At 34.5% G+C, this 16,328-nt stretch overlaps 4 non-coding genes across 4 annotated transcripts; all 4 read right to left on the reverse strand.

Moving 5' to 3' along the window:
- Positions 1-2,370: 2,370 nt before the first annotated feature.
- On the reverse strand, positions 2,371-2,442 carry TRNAD-GUC (transfer RNA aspartic acid (anticodon GUC)). Its single transcript has one exon. It is a non-coding gene; the product is annotated as a tRNA-Asp (tRNA).
- A 5,245-nt stretch (positions 2,443-7,687) lies between these two features.
- Positions 7,688-7,759, reverse strand: TRNAD-GUC (transfer RNA aspartic acid (anticodon GUC)). Its single transcript has one exon. It is a non-coding gene; the product is annotated as a tRNA-Asp (tRNA).
- Positions 7,760-9,280: 1,521 nt separating this feature from the next.
- On the reverse strand, positions 9,281-9,352 carry TRNAD-GUC (transfer RNA aspartic acid (anticodon GUC)). The gene has a single exon. It is a non-coding gene; the product is annotated as a tRNA-Asp (tRNA).
- Positions 9,353-11,407: 2,055 nt separating this feature from the next.
- On the reverse strand, positions 11,408-11,479 carry TRNAD-GUC (transfer RNA aspartic acid (anticodon GUC)). Its single transcript has one exon. It is a non-coding gene; the product is annotated as a tRNA-Asp (tRNA).
- Between the last annotated feature and the right edge of the window lie 4,849 nt (positions 11,480-16,328).

Genomic DNA, 16,328 nt, shown 5'->3' on the forward strand with positions numbered 1-16,328 from the left:
AAAGTCTTTTCTCCTGCTCTAACCAAGCAGTGTATTGAATCACTATTTATTACTTTGATAAATATACGTAAAACCAGGTCATGGTGACCTCACAAATTGTACTTGTAGCACTGGCCATGTAGCTTACATGCAAGATTTTTTCAAGTTGATATAAACCCTGGATTCAATTTAGATAAGGCATTTTTGTTATCTCAATGAAACAAAGTGAAACAGCATGCAAAAAAAGAGATTAAAAGTTCAAAACTCCCTGTCGGGGAATTGAACCCCGGCCTCCCGCATGACAGGCAGAGATACTTCACACTATACTAACGAGGACTTACTTGGTCAATTTTTGGCAAAATATGATCAAAAAATATACCAAAAAACATGTCATGGTTAGCTATCGAAATTTGTATGTCATTGGCCAAAGAGATTATATGCTACATTTTTTCAAGATAATTTAAAACCCTAAAGAAATATTTTACCTATTATTTGGCAAATGAAAAGTCAGTAATATTGACAACATAATTTTGCTCTTGCAATGCATAGCACTCTAAAGTCTTTTCTCCTGCTCTAAACAAGCAGTGTATTGAATCACTATTTATTACTTTGATAAATATACCCAAAACGAGGTCATGGGGACCTCGTACATTGTACTTGTAGCACTGGCCATGAAGCTTACATGCAAAATTTTTTTAAAGTTGACATAAACCCTGGATTCAATTTAGATAAGGCATTTTTGTTATCTCAATGAAACAAAGTGAAACAGCATGCAAAAAAAGAGATTAAAAGTTCAAAACTCCCCGTCAAGAAATCAAACCCCGGTCTCCCGCAGGACAGGCGGTGATACTTCACACTATACAAACGAGGACTTACTTGGTCAATTTTTGGCAAAATATGATCAAAAAATATACCCAAAAAACATGTCATGGTTAGCTATCGAAATGTGTATGTCATTGGCCAAAGAGATTATATGCTACATTTTTTCAAGCTAATTAAAAACCCTAAAGAAATATTTAACCTATTATTTGGCAAATGAAAAGTCAGTAATATTGACAACATAATTTAACTCTTGCAATGCATAGCACTCTAAAATCTATTCTCCTGCTCTAACCAAGCAGTGCATTAAATAACTTTTTATTACTTTGATAAATATACCTAAAGCCAGGTCATGGGGACCTCGCAAACTGTACTTGTAGCACTGGCCATGAAGCTTACATGCAAGATCTTTTTCAAGTTGACATAAATCCTGGATTCAATTTGGATAAGGCATTTTTGTTATCTCAATGAAACAACGTGAAACAGCACACAGAAAAGAGATTAAAAGTTCAAAACTCCCCGTCGGGGAACTGAACCCCGGTCTCCCGCGTGACAGGCAGGGATACAGACCACTATACTAACAAGGACTTATTTGGTAAATTTTTGGAAAAATTTGATCAAAAAATATACCCAAAAAACATGTCATGGTTAGCTATCGAAATGTGTATGTCATTGGCCAAAGAGATTATATGCTACATTTTTTCAAGCTAATTTAAAACCCTAAAGAAATATTTAACCTATTATTTGGCAAATGAAAAGTCAGTAATATTGACAACATCATTTTACTCTTGTAATGCATAGCACTCTAAAGTCTTTTCTCCTGCTCTAACCAAGCAGTGTATTGAATCACTATTTATTACTTTGATAAATATACCCCAAACCAGGTCATGGGGACTTCGTAAATTCTACTTGTAGCACTGGCCATGAAGCTTACATGCAAGATTTTTTTCAAGTTGACATAATCCCTGGATTCAATTTAGATAAGGCATTTTTGTTATCTCAATGAAACAAAGTGAAACAGCATGCAAAAAAAGAGATTAAAAGTTCAAAACTCCCCATCAGGGAATTGAACCCCAGCCTCCCGCAAGACAGGCGGAGACACTTCACACTATACTAACGAGGACTTACTTGGTCAATTTTTGGCAAAATATGATCAAAAAATATACCTAAAAAACATGTCATGGTTAGCTATCAAAATGTGTATGTCATTGGCCAAAGAGATTATATGCTACATTTTTTCAAGCTAATTTAAAACCCTAAAGAAATATTTAACCTATTATTTGGCAAATGAAATGTCAGTAATTTTACTCTTGCAATGCATAGCACTCTAAAATCTATTCTCCTGCTCTAACCAAGCAGTGTATTGAATAACTATTTAATACTTTGATAAATATACCTAAAGCCAGGTCATGGGGACCTCTCAAACTGTACTTGTAGCGCTGGCCATGAAGCTTACATGCAAGATTTTTTTCAAGTTGACATAAATCCTGGATTCAATTTGGATAAGGCATTTTTGTTATCTCAATGAAACAACGTGAAACAGCAGACAGAAAAGAGATTAAAAGTTCAAAACTCCCCGTCGGGGAATTGAACCCCGGTCTCCCGCGTGACAGGCGGGGATACTCACCACTATACTAACGAGGACTTACTTGGTCAAATTTTGGCAAAATTTGATCAAAAAATATACCCAAAAAACATGTCATGGTTAGCTATCGAAATGTGTATGTCACTGGCCAAAGAGATTATATGCTACATTTTTTCAAGCTAATTTAAAACCCTAAAGAAATATTTAACCTATTATTTGGAAAATGAAAAGTCAGTAATATTGACAACATAATTTTACTCTTGCAATGCATAGCACTCTAAAGTCTTTTCTCCTGCTCTAACCAAGCAGTGTATTGAATCACTATTTATTACTTTGATAAATATACCCAAAACCAGGTCATGGGGACCTCGTAAATTCTACTTGTAACACTGGCCATGAAGCTTACATGCAAGAATTTTTTCAAGTTGACATAATCCATGGATTCAATTTTGATAAGGCATTTTTGTTATCTCAATGAAACAAAGTGAAACAGCGTTCAAAAATAGAGATTAAAAGTTCAAAACTCCCAGTCGGGGAATTGAATCCTGGCTTCCCACATGACAGGTGGGGATACTCACCACTATACTAACGAGGACTTACTTGGTAAATTTTTGGCAAAATTTGATCAAAAAATATACCCAAAAAACAAGTCATTGTTAGCTATCGAAATGTGTATGTCATTGGCCAAAGAGATTATATGCTACATTTTTTCAAGCTAATTTAAAACCCTAAAGAAATATTTAACCTATTATTTGGAAAATGAAAAGTCAGTAATATTGACAACATAATTTTACTCTTGCAATGCATAGCACTCTAAAGTCTTTTCTCCTGCTCTAACCAAGCAGTGTATTGAATCACTATTTATTACTTTGATAAATATACCCAAAACCAGGTCATGGGGACCTCGTAAATTCTACTTGTAGCACTGGCCATGAAGCTTACATGCAAGAATTTTTTCAAGTTGACATAATCCCTGGATTCAATTTAGATAAGGCATTTTTGTTATCTCAATGAAACAAAGTGAAACAGCATGCAAAAAAAGAGATTAAAAGTTCAAAACTCCCCGTCGGGGAATTGAACCCCAGCCTATGGCATGACAGGCGGAGACACTTCACACTATACTAACGAGGACTCACTTGGTCAATTTTTGGCAAATATGATCAAAAAATATACCCAAAAAACATGTCATGGTTAGCTATCGAAAATTTGTATGTCATTGGCCAAAGAGATTATATGCTACATTTTTTCAAGCTAATTTAAAACACTAAAGAAATATTTAACCTATTATTTGGCAAATGAAATGTCAGTAATTTTACTCTTGCAATGCATAGCACTCTAAAGTCTATTCTCCTGCTCTAACCAAGCAGTGTATTGAATAACTATTTATTACTTTGATAAATATACCTAAAGCAAGGTCATGGGGACCTCGCAAACTGTACTTGTAGCACTGGCCATGAAGCTTACATGCAAGATTTTTTTCAAGTTGACATAAATCCTGGATTCAATTTGGATAAGGCATTTTTGTTATCTCAATGAAACAACATGAAACAGCACACAGAAAAGAGATTAAAAGTTCAAAACTCCCCGTCGGGGAAGTGAACCCCGGTCTCCCGCGTGACAGGCGGGGATACTCACCACTATACTAACGAGGACTTACTTGGTCAATTTTTGGCAAAATTTGATCAAAAAATATACCCAAAAAACATGTCTTGGTTAGCTATCGAAATGTGTATGTCATTGGCCAAAGAGATTATATGCTACATTTTTTCAAGCTAATTTAAAACCCTAAAGAAATATTTAACCTATTATTTGGCAAATGAAAAGTCAGTAATATTGACAACATAATTTTACTCTTGCAATGAATAGCACTCTAAAGTCTTTTCTCCTGCTCTAACCAAGCAGTGTATTGAATCACTATTTATTACTTTGATAAATATACCCAAAACGAGGTCATGGTGACCTCACAAATTGTACTTGTAGCACTGGCCATGAAGCTTACATGCAAGATTTTTTCAAGCTGACATAAACCCAGGATTCAATTTAGATAAGGCATTTTTGTTATCTCAATGAAACAAAGTGAAACAGCATTAAAAAAAAAGAAATTAAAAGTTCAAAACTCACAGTCGGGGAATTGAATCCTGGTTTCCCACATGACAGGTGGGGATACTCACCACTATACTAACGAGGACTTACTTGGTCAATTTTTGGCAAAATTTGATCAAAAAATATACCCAAAAAACATGTCATTGTTAGCTATCGAAATGTGTATGTCATTGGCGAAAGAGATTATATGCTACATTTTTTCAAGCTAATTTAAAACCCTAAAGAAATATTTAACCTATTATTTGGCAAATGAAAAGTCAGTAATATTGACAACATAATTTTACTCTTGCAATGCATAGCACTCTAAAGTCTTTTCTCCTGCTCTAACCAAGCAGTGTATTGAATCACTATTTATTACTTTGATAAATATACCCAAAACCAGGTCATGGGGACATCGTAAATTCTACTTGTAGCACTGGCCATGAAGCTTACATGCAAGAATTTATTCAAGTTGACATAATCCCTGGATTCAATTTAGATAAGGCATTTTTGTTATCTCAAAGAAACAAAGTGAAACAGCATGCAAAAAAAGAGATTAAAAGTTCAATACTCCCATTCGGGGAATTGAACCCCAGCCTCCCACATGACAGGCGGAGACACTTCACACTATTCTAACAAGGACTTACTTTGTCAATCTTTGGCAAATATGATCAAAAAATATACCCAAAAAACATGTCATGGTTAGCTATCGAAAATTTGTATGTCATTGGCCAAAGAGATTATATGCTACATTTTTTCAAGCTAATTTAAAACCCTAAAGAAATATTTAACCTATTATTTGGCAAATGAAAAGTCAGTAATATTGACAACATAATTTTACTCTTGCAATGCATAGCACTCTAAAGTCTTTTCTCCTGCTCTAACCAAGCAGTGTATTGAATCACTATTTATTACTTTGATAAATATACCCAAAACCATGTCATGGTGACCTCACAAATTGTACTTGTAGCACTGGCCATGAAGCTTACATGCAAGATTTTTTTCAAGTTGACATAAACACTGGATTCAATTTAGATAAGGCATTTTTGTTATCTCAATGAAACAAAGTGAAACAGCATCCAAAAAAAGAGATTGAAAGTTCAAAACTCCCAGTCAAGAAATCAAACCCCGGTCTCCCACTGGACAGGCGGGGATACTTCACACTATACTAACGAGGACTTACTTGGTAAATTTTTGGCAAAATATGATCAAAAAATATACCCAAAAAAACATGTCATGGTTAGCTATCGAAATGTGTATGTCATTGGCCAAAGAGATTATATGCTACATTTTTTCAAGCTAATTTAAAACCCTAAAGAAATATTTAACCTATTATTTGGTAAATGAAAAGTCAGTAATTTTACTCTTGCAATGCATAGCACTCTAAAGTCTATTCTCCTGCTCTAACCAAGCAGTGTATTGAATAACTATTTATTACTTTGATAAATATACCTAAAGCCAGGTCATGGGGACCTCGCAAACTGTACTTGTAGCACTGGCCATGAAGCTTACATGCAAGATTTTTTTCAAGTTGACATAAACCCTGGATTCAATTTGGATAAGGCATTTTTGTTATCTCAATGAAACAACGTGAATCAGCACACAGAATAGAGATTAAAAGTTCAAAACTCCCCATCAGGGAATTGAACCCCGGTCTCCCGCGTGACAGGAAGGGATACTCACCACTATACTAACGAGGACTTACTTGGCAAATTTTTGGCAAAATTTGATCAAAAAATATACCCAAAAAACATGTCATGGTTAGCTATCGAAATGTGTATGTCATTGGCCAAAGAGATTATATGCTACATTTTTTCAAGCTAATTTAAAACCCTAAAGAAATATTTAACCTATTATTTGGAAAATGAAAAGTCAGTAATATTGACAACATAATTTTACTCTTGCAATGCATAGCACTCTAAAGTCTTTTCTCCTGCTCTAACCAAGCAGTGTATTGAATCACTATTTATTACTTTGATAAATATACCCAAAACCAGGTCATGGTGACCTTACAAATTGTACTTGTAGCACTGGCCATGAAGCTTACATGCAAGATTTTTTCAAGCTGACATAAACCCTGGATTCAATTTAGATAAGGCATTTTTGTTATCTCAATGAAACAAAGTGAAACAGCATCCAAAAAAAGAGATTGAAAGTTCAAAACTCCCAGTCGGGGAATTGAAAAACCTGTCTCCCGCGTGACAGGCAGGGATACTCACCACTATACTAACGAGGACTTATTTGGTCAATTTTTGGCAAAATTTGATCAAAAAATATACCCAAAAAACATGTCATTGTTAGCTATCGAAATGTGTATGTCATTGGCCAAAGAGATTATATGCTACATTTTTTCAAGCTAATTTAAAACCCTAAAGAAATATTTAACCTATTATTTGGCAAATGAAAAGTCAGTAATATTGACAACATAATTTTACTCTTGCAATGCATAGCACTCTAAAGTCTTTTCTCCTGCTCTAACCAAGCAGTGTATTGAATCACTATTTATTACTTTGATAAATATACCCAAAACCAGGTCATGGGGACCTCGTAAATTCTACTTGTAGCACTGGCCATGAAGCTTACATGCAAGAATTTTTTCAAGTTGACATAATCCCTGGATTCAATTTAGATAAGGCATTTTTGTTATCTCAATGAAACAAAGTGAAACAGCATCCAAAAAAAGAGATTGAAAGTTCAAAACTCCCAGTCGAGAAATCAAACCCCGGTCTTCCGCAGGATAGGCGGGGATACTTCACACTATACTAACGAGGACTTACTTGGTCAATTTTTGGCAAAATTTGATCAAAAAATATACCCAAAAAAACATGTCATGGTTAGCTATCGAAATGTGTATGTCATTGGCCAAAGAGATTATATGCTACATTTTTTTAAGCTAATTTAAAACCCAAAAGAAATATTTAACTTATTATTTGGTAAATGAAAAGTCAGTAATTTTACTCTTGCAATGCATAGCACTCTAAAGTCTATTCTCCTACTCTAACCAAGCAGTATATTGAATAACTATTTATTACTTTGATAAATATACCCAAAACCAGGTCATGGGGACATCGTGAATTCTACTTGTAGCACTGGCCATGAAGCTTACATGCAAGATTTTTTTCAAGTTGACATAAACCCTGGATTCAATTTGGATAAGGCATTTTTGTTATCTCAATGAAACAAAGTGAAACAGCACACAGAATAGAGATTAAAAGTTCTAAAATCCCCGTCGGGGAATTGAACCCCGGTCTCCCGCATGACAGGCGGGGATACTCACCACTATACTAACGAGGACTTACTTGGTCAATTTTTTAGCAAAATATGATCAAAAAATATACCCAAAAAACATGTCATGGTTAGCTATCGAAATGTGTATGTCATTGGCCAAAGAGATTATATGCTACATTTTTTCAAGCTAATTAAAAACCCTAAAGAAATATTTAACCTATTATTTGGCAAATGAAAAGTCAGTAATATTGACAACATAATTTTACTCTTGCAATGCATAGCACTCTAAAGTCTTCTCCTGCTCTAACCAAGCAGTGTATTGAATCACTATTTATTACTTTGATAAATATACCCAAAACGAGGTCATGGGGACCTCGTACATTGTACTTGTAGCACTGGCCATGAAGCTTACATGCAAGATTTTTTTAAAGTTGACATAAACCCTGGATTCAATTTAGATAAGGCATTTTTGTTATCTCAATGAAACAAAGTGAAACAGCATGCAAAAAAAGAGATTAAAAGTTCAAAACTCCCCGTCAAGAAATCAAACCCCGGTCTCCCGCAGGACAGGCGGTGATACTTCACACTATACAAACGAGGACTTACTTGGTCAATTTTTGGCAAAATATGATCAAAAAATATACCCAAAAAACATGTCATGGTTAGCTATCGAAATGTGTATGTCATTGGCCAAAGAGATTATATGCTACATTTTTTCAAGCTAATTAAAAACCCTAAAGAAATATTTAACCTATTATTTGGCAAATGAAAAGTCAGTAATATTGACAACATAATTTAACTCTTGCAATGCATAGCACTCTAAAGTCTATTCTCCTGCTCTAACCAAGCAGTGCATTAAATAACTTTTTATTACTTTGATAAATATACCTAAAGCCAGGTCATGGGGACCTCGCAAACTGTACTTGTAGCACTGGCCATGAAGCTTACATGCAAGAATTTTTTCAAGTTGACATAATCCCTGGATTCAATTTAGATAAGGCATTTTTGTTATCTCAATGAAACAAAGTGAAACAGCATCCAAAAAAAGAGATTGAAAGTTCAAAACTCCCAGTCGAGAAATCAAACCCCGGTCTTCCGCAGGATAGGCGGGGATACTTCACACTATACTAACGAGGACTTACTTGGTCAATTTTTGGCAAAATTTGATCAAAAAATATACCCAAAAAAACATGTCATGGTTAGCTATCGAAATGTGTATGTCATTGGCCAAAGAGATTATATGCTACATTTTTTTAAGCTAATTTAAAACCCAAAAGAAATATTTAACTTATTATTTGGTAAATGAAAAGTCAGTAATTTTACTCTTGCAATGCATAGCACTCTAAAGTCTATTCTCCTACTCTAACCAAGCAGTATATTGAATAACTATTTATTACTTTGATAAATATACCCAAAACCAGGTCATGGGGACATCGTGAATTCTACTTGTAGCACTGGCCATGAAGCTTACATGCAAGATTTTTTTCAAGTTGACATAAACCCTGGATTCAATTTGGATAAGGCATTTTTGTTATCTCAATGAAACAAAGTGAAACAGCACACAGAATAGAGATTAAAAGTTCTAAAATCCCCGTCGGGGAATTGAACCCCGGTCTCCCGCATGACAGGCGGGGATACTCACCACTATACTAACGAGGACTTACTTGGTCAATTTTTTAGCAAAATATGATCAAAAAATATACCCAAAAAACATGTCATGGTTAGCTATCGAAATGTGTATGTCATTGGCCAAAGAGATTATATGCTACATTTTTTCAAGCTAATTAAAAACCCTAAAGAAATATTTAACCTATTATTTGGCAAATGAAAAGTCAGTAATATTGACAACATAATTTTACTCTTGCAATGCATAGCACTCTAAAGTCTTCTCCTGCTCTAACCAAGCAGTGTATTGAATCACTATTTATTACTTTGATAAATATACCCAAAACGAGGTCATGGGGACCTCGTACATTGTACTTGTAGCACTGGCCATGAAGCTTACATGCAAGATTTTTTTAAAGTTGACATAAACCCTGGATTCAATTTAGATAAGGCATTTTTGTTATCTCAATGAAACAAAGTGAAACAGCATGCAAAAAAAGAGATTAAAAGTTCAAAACTCCCCGTCAAGAAATCAAACCCCGGTCTCCCGCAGGACAGGCGGTGATACTTCACACTATACAAACGAGGACTTACTTGGTCAATTTTTGGCAAAATATGATCAAAAAATATACCCAAAAAACATGTCATGGTTAGCTATCGAAATGTGTATGTCATTGGCCAAAGAGATTATATGCTACATTTTTTCAAGCTAATTAAAAACCCTAAAGAAATATTTAACCTATTATTTGGCAAATGAAAAGTCAGTAATATTGACAACATAATTTAACTCTTGCAATGCATAGCACTCTAAAGTCTATTCTCCTGCTCTAACCAAGCAGTGCATTAAATAACTTTTTATTACTTTGATAAATATACCTAAAGCCAGGTCATGGGGACCTCGCAAACTGTACTTGTAGCACTGGCCATGAAGCTTACATGCAAGATCTTTTTCAAGTTGACATAAATCCTGGATTCAATTTGGATAAGGCATTTTTGTTATCTCAATGAAACAACGTGAAACAGCACACAGAAAAGAGATTAAAAGTTCAAAACTCCCCGTCGGGGAACTGAACCCCGGTCTCCCGCATGACAGGCAGGGATACAGACCACTATACTAACAAGGACTTATTTGGTAAATTTTTGGAAAAATTTGATCAAAAAATATACCCAAAAAACATGTCATGGTTAGCTATCGAAATGTGTATGTCATTGGCCAAAGAGATTATATGCTACATTTTTTCAAGCTAATTTAAAACCCTAAAGAAATATTTAACCTATTATTTGGCAAATGAAAAGTCAGTAATATTGACAACATCATTTTACTCTTGTAATGCATAGCACTCTAAAGTCTTTTCTCCTGCTCTAACCAAGCAGTGTATTGAATCACTATTTATTACTTTGATAAATATACCCAAAACCAGGTCATGGGGACTTCGTAAATTCTACTTGTAGCACTGGCCATGAAGCTTACATGCAAGATTTTTTTCAAGTTGACATAATCCCTGGATTCAATTTAGATAAGGCATTTTTGTTATCTCAATGAAACAAAGTGAAACAGCATGCAAAAAAAGAGATTAAAAGTTCAAAACTCCCCATCAGGGAATTGAACCCCAGCCTCCCGCAAGACAGGCGGAGACACTTCACACTATACTAACGAGGACTTACTTGGTCAATTTTTGGCAAAATATGATCAAAAAATATACCCAAAAAACATGTCATGGTTAGCTATCAAAATGTGTATGTCATTGGCCAAAGAGATTATATGCTACATTTTTTCAAGCTAATTTAAAACCCTAAAGAAATATTTAACCTATTATTTGGCAAATGAAATGTCAGTAATTTTACTCTTGCAATGCATAGCACTCTAAAATCTATTCTCCTGCTCTAACCAAGCAGTGTATTGAATAACTATTTAATACTTTGATAAATATACCTAAAGCCAGGTCATGGGGACCTCTCAAACTGTACTTGTAGCGCTGGCCATGAAGCTTACATGCAAGATTTTTTTCAAGTTGACATAAATCCTGGATTCAATTTGGATAAGGCATTTTTGTTATCTCAATGAAACAACGTGAAACAGCAGACAGAAAAGAGATTAAAAGTTCAAAACTCCCCGTCGGGGAATTGAACCCCGGTCTCCCGCGTGACAGGCGGGGATACTCACCACTATACTAACGAGGACTTACTTGGTCAAATTTTGGCAAAATTTGATCAAAAAATATACCCAAAAAACATGTCATGGTTAGCTATCGAAATGTGTATGTCACTGGCCAAAGAGATTATATGCTACATTTTTTCAAGCTAATTTAAAACCCTAAAGAAATATTTAACCTATTATTTGGAAAATGAAAAGTCAGTAATATTGACAACATAATTTTACTCTTGCAATGCATAGCACTCTAAAGTCTTTTCTCCTGCTCTAACCAAGCAGTGTATTGAATCACTATTTATTACTTTGATAAATATACCCAAAACCAGGTCATGGGGACCTCGTAAATTCTACTTGTAACACTGGCCATGAAGCTTACATGCAAGAATTTTTTCAAGTTGACATAATCCATGGATTCAATTTTGATAAGGCATTTTTGTTATCTCAATGAAACAAAGTGAAACAGCGTTCAAAAATAGAGATTAAAAGTTCAAAACTCCCAGTCGGGGAATTGAATCCTGGCTTCCCACATGACAGGTGGGGATACTCACCACTATACTAACGAGGACTTACTTGGTAAATTTTTGGCAAAATTTGATCAAAAAATATACCCAAAAAACAAGTCATTGTTAGCTATCGAAATGTGTATGTCATTGGCCAAAGAGATTATATGCTACATTTTTTCAAGCTAATTTAAAACCCTAAAGAAATATTTAACCTATTATTTGGAAAATGAAAAGTCAGTAATATTGACAACATAATTTTACTCTTGCAATGCATAGCACTCTAAAGTCTTTTCTCCTGCTCTAACCAAGCAGTGTATTGAATCACTATTTATTACTTTGATAAATATAACCAAAACCAGGTCATGGGGACCTCGTAAATTCTACTTGTAGCACTGGCCATGAAGCTTACATGCAAGAATTTTTTCAAGTTGACATAATCCCTGGATTCAATTTAGATAAGGCATTTTTGTTATCTCAATGAAACAAAGTGAAACAGCATGCAAAAAAAGAGATTAAAAGTTCAAAACTCCCCGTCGGGGAATTGAACCCCAGCCTATCGCATGACAGGCGGAGACACTTCACACTATACTAACGAGGACTCACTTGGTCAATTTTTGGCAAATATGATCAAAAAATATACCCAAAAAACATGTCATGGTTAGCTATCGAAAATTTGTATGTCATTGGCCAAAGAGATTATATGCTACATTTTTTCAAGCTAATTTAAAACACTAAAGAAATATTTAACCTATTATTTGGCAAATGAAATGTCAGTAATTTTACTCTTGCAATGCATAGCACTCTAAAGTCTATTCTCCTGCTCTAACCAAGCAGTGTATTGAATAACTATTTATTACTTTGATAAATATACCTAAAGCAAGGTCATGGGGACCTCGCAAACTGTACTTGTAGCACTGGCCATGAAGCTTACATGCAAGATTTTTTTCAAGTTGACATAAATCCTGGATTCAATTTGGATAAGGCATTTTTGTTATCTCAATGAAACAACATGAAACAGCACACAGAAAAGAGATTAAAAGTTCAAAACTCCCCGTCGGGGAAGTGAACCCCGGTCTCCCGCGTGACAGGCGGGGATACTCACCACTATACTAACGAGGACTTACTTGGTCAATTTTTGGCAAAATTTGATCAAAAAATATACCCAAAAAACATGTCTTGGTTAGCTATCGAAATGTGTATGTCATTGGCCAAAGAGATTATATGCTACATTTTTTCAAGCTAATTTAAAACCCTAAAGAAATATTTAACCTATTATTTGGCAAATGAAAAGTCAGTAATATTGACAACATAATTTTACTCTTGCAATGAATAGCACTCTAAAGTCTTTTCTCCTGCTCTAACCAAGCAGTGTATTGAATCACTATTTATTACTTTGATAAATATACCCAAAACGAGGTCATGGTGACCTCACAAATTGTACTTGTAGCACTGGCCATGAAGCTTACATGCAAGATTTTTTCAAGCTGACATAAACCCAGGATTCAATTTAGATAAGGCATTTTTGTTATCTTAATGAAACAAAGTGAAACAGCATTAAAAAAAAAGAAATTAAAAGTTCAAAACTCACAGTCGGGGAATTGAATCCTGGTTTCCCACATGACAGGTGGGGATACTCACCACTATACTAACGAGGACTTACTTGGTCAATTTTTGGCAAAATTTGATCAAAAAATATACCCAAAAAACATGTCATTGTTAGCTATCGAAATGTGTATGTCATTGGCGAAAGAGATTATATGCTACATTTTTTCAAGCTAATTTAAAACCCTAAAGAAATATTTAACCTATTATTTGGAAAATGAAAAGTCAGTAATATTGACAACATAATTTTACTCTTGCAATGCATAGCACTCTAAAGTCTTTTCTCCTGCTCTAACCAAGCAGTGTATTGAATCACTATTTATTAGTTTGATAAATATACCCAAAACCAGGTCATGGGGACATCGTAAATTCTACTTGTAGCACTGGCCATGAAGCTTACATGCAAGAATTTATTCAAGTTGACATAATCCCTGGATTCAATTTAGATAAGGCATTTTTGTTATCTCAAAGAAACAAAGTGAAACAGCATGCAAAAAAAGAGATTAAAAGTTCAATACTCCCATTCGGGGAATTGAACCCCAGCCTCCCGCATGACAGGCGGAGACACTTCACACTATTCTAACAAGGACTTACTTGGTCAATCTTTGGCAAATATGATCAAAAAATATACCCAAAAAACATGTCATGGTTAGCTATCGAAAATTTGTATGTCATTGGCCAAAGAGATTATATGCTACATTTTTTCAAGCTAATTTAAAACCCTAAAGAAATATTTAACCTATTATTTGGCAAATGAAAAGTCAGTAATATTGACAACATAATTTTACTCTTGCAATGCATAGCACTCTAAAGTCTTTTCTCCTGCTCTAACCAAGCAGTGTATTGAATCACTATTTATTACTTTGATAAATATACCCAAAACCATGTCATGGTGACCTCACAAATTGTACTTGTAGCACTGGCCATGAAGCTTACATGCAAGATTATTTTCAAGTTGACATAAACACTGGATTCAATTTAGATAAGGCATTTTTGTTATCTCAATGAAACAAAGTGAAACAGCATCCAAAAAAAGAGATTGAAAGTTCAAAACTCCCAGTCAAGAAATCAAACCCCGGTCTCCCACTGGACAGGCGGGGATACTTCACACTATACTAACGAGGACTTACTTGGTCAATTTTTGGCAAAATATGATCAAAAAATATACCCAAAAAAACATGTCATGGTTAGCTATCGAAATGTGTATGTCATTGGCCAAAGAGATTATATGCTACATTTTTTCAAGCTAATTTAAAACCCTAAAGAAATATTTAACCTATTATTTGGTAAATGAAAAGTCAGTAATTTTACTCTTGCAATGCATAGCACTCTAAAGTCTATTCTCCTGCTCTAACCAAGCAGTGTATTGAATAACTATTTATTACTTTGATAAATATACCTAAAGCCAGGTCATGGGGACCTCGCAAACTGTACTTGTAGCACTGGCCATGAAGCTTACATGCAAGATTTTTTTCAAGTTGACATAAACCCTGGATTCAATTTGGATAAGGCATTTTTGTTATCTCAATGAAACAACGTGAATCAGCACACAGAATAGAGATTAAAAGTTCAAAACTCCCCATCAGGGAATTGAACCCCGGTCTCCCGCGTGACAGGAAGGGATACTCACCACTATACTAACGAGGACTTACTTGTTCAATTTTTGGCAAAATTTGATCAAAAAATATACCCAAAAAACATGTCTTGATTAGCTATCGAAATGTGTATGTCATTGGCCAAAGAGATTATATGCTACATTTTTTCAAGCTAATTTAAAACTCTAAAGAAATATTTAACCTATTATTTGGCAAATGAAAAGTCAGTAATATTGACAACATAATTTTACTCTTGCAATGCATAGCACTCTAAAGTCTTTTCTCCTGCTCTAACCAAGCAGTGTATTGAATCACTATTTATTACTTTGATAAATATACCCAAAACCAGGTCATGGTGACCTCACAAATTGTACTCGTAGCACTGGCCATAAAGCTTACATGCAAGATTTTTTCAAGCTGACATAAACCCTGGATTCAATTTAGATAAGGCATTTTTGTTATCTCAATGAAACAAAGTGAAACAGCATTCAAAAAAAGAAATTAAAAGTTCAAAACTCCCAGTCGGGGAATTGAATCCTGGTTTCCAACATGACAGGTGGGGATACTCACCACTATACTAACGAGGACTTACTTGGTCAATTTTTGGCAAAATTTGATCAAAAAATATACCCAAAAAACATGTCATTGTTAGCTATTGAAATTTGTATGTCATTGGCCAAAGAGATTATATGCTACATTTTTTCAAGCTAATTTAAAACCCTAAAGAAATATTTAACCTATTATTTGGAAAATGAAAAGTCAGTAATATTGACAACATAATTTTACTCTTGCAATGCATAGCACTCTAAAGTCTTTTCTCCTGCTCTAACCAAGCAGTGTATTGAATCACTATTTATTACTTTGATAAATATACCCAAAACCAGGTCATGGGGACATCGTAAATTCTACTTGTAGCACTGGCCATGAAGCTTACATGCAAGAATTTATTCAAGTTGACATAATCCCTGGATTCAATTTAGATAAGGCATTTTTGTTATCTCAAAGAAACAAAGTGAAACAGCATGCAAAAAAAGAGATTAAAAGTTCAATACTCCCAGTCGGGGAATTGAACCCCAGCCTCCCGCATGACAGGCGGAGACACTTCACACTATTCTAACAAGGACGTACTTGGTCAATTTTTGGCAAATATGATCAAAAAATATACCCAAAAAACATGT

Source organism: Taudactylus pleione, unplaced genomic scaffold (assembly GCF_031769625.1).
Source record: "Taudactylus pleione unplaced genomic scaffold, aTauple2 ptg000117l, whole genome shotgun sequence".
NCBI lineage: Eukaryota > Metazoa > Chordata > Amphibia > Anura > Myobatrachidae > Taudactylus > Taudactylus pleione.